This window comes from Arachis hypogaea, chromosome 15 (genome assembly GCF_003086295.3).
Source record: "Arachis hypogaea cultivar Tifrunner chromosome 15, arahy.Tifrunner.gnm2.J5K5, whole genome shotgun sequence".
NCBI lineage: Eukaryota > Viridiplantae > Streptophyta > Magnoliopsida > Fabales > Fabaceae > Arachis > Arachis hypogaea.
The window spans coordinates 128,159,471-128,160,534 of NC_092050.1; the positions used below are offsets into that span (position 1 = coordinate 128,159,471).

Sequence of the window (1,064 nt, forward strand, 5' to 3'; positions counted from 1 at the left end):
ATAATAACAATGCAAGGAAGATGCTTGGTGACTTTACTGCACCAAATTCCAATTTACATGGAAGAAGCATCTCAATCCCTGCCATTGGAGCAAACAATTTTGAGCTTAAGCCTCAATTAGTTTCTCTGATGCAACAGAATTGCAAGTTTCATGGACTTCCATCAGAAGATCCTTTTCAGTTCTTAACTGAATTCTTGCAGATCTGTGATACTGTTAAGACCAATGGGGTTGATCCCGAGGTCTACAGGCTTATGCTTTTCCCGTTTGCTATAAGAGACAGAGCTAGAGTATGGTTGGACTCTCAACCTAAAGACAGCCTGAACTCTTGGGATAAGCTGGTCACGGCTTTCTTAGCCAAGTTCTTTCCTCCCCAAAAGCTTAGTAAGCTTAGAGTGGATGTTCAAACCTTCAGACAAAAGGAAGGTGAATCCCTCTATGAAGCTTGGGAGAGATACAAGGAACTGACAAAAAAAGTGTCCTTCTGATATGCTTTCAGAATGGACCATCCTGGATATATTCTATGATGGTCTGTCTGAGCTATCAAAGATGTCACTGGACCATTCTGCAGGTGGATCCATTCACCTAAAGAAAACGCCTGCAAAAGCTCAAGAACTCATTGACATGGTTGCAAATAACCAGTTCATGTACACTTCTGAAAGGAATCCTGTGAGTAATGGGACGCCTATGAGGAAGGGAGTTCTTGAAATTGATACTCTGAATGCCATATTGGCTCAGAATAAAATATTGACTCAGCAAGTCAATATGATCTCTCAGAGTCTGAATGGATTGAAGGAATCATCCAACAGTACTAAAGAGGCATCTTCTGAAGAAGAAGCTTATGATCCTGAGAACCCTACAATAGCAGAGGTGAATTACATGGGTGAACCCTATGGAAACACCTATAATCCCTCATGGAGAAATCATCCGAATTTCTCATGGAAGGATCAACAAAAGCCTCAACAAGGCTTTAATAATGGTGGAAGAAACATGTTTAGCAATAGCAAGCCTTTTCCATCATCCACTCAGCAACAGACAGAGAGTTCTGAGCAGAATCCATCTAGCTT

General features: G+C 41.3%; 1 non-coding gene across 1 annotated transcript; it reads right to left on the minus strand.

Annotated features, from left to right (window-relative positions):
- Positions 1 to 383: 383 nt before the first annotated feature.
- Positions 384 to 492, minus strand: LOC112752284 (small nucleolar RNA R71). The gene has a single exon (XR_003176729.1). It is a non-coding gene; the product is annotated as a small nucleolar RNA R71 (small nucleolar RNA).
- Positions 493 to 1,064: the final 572 nt, after the last annotated feature.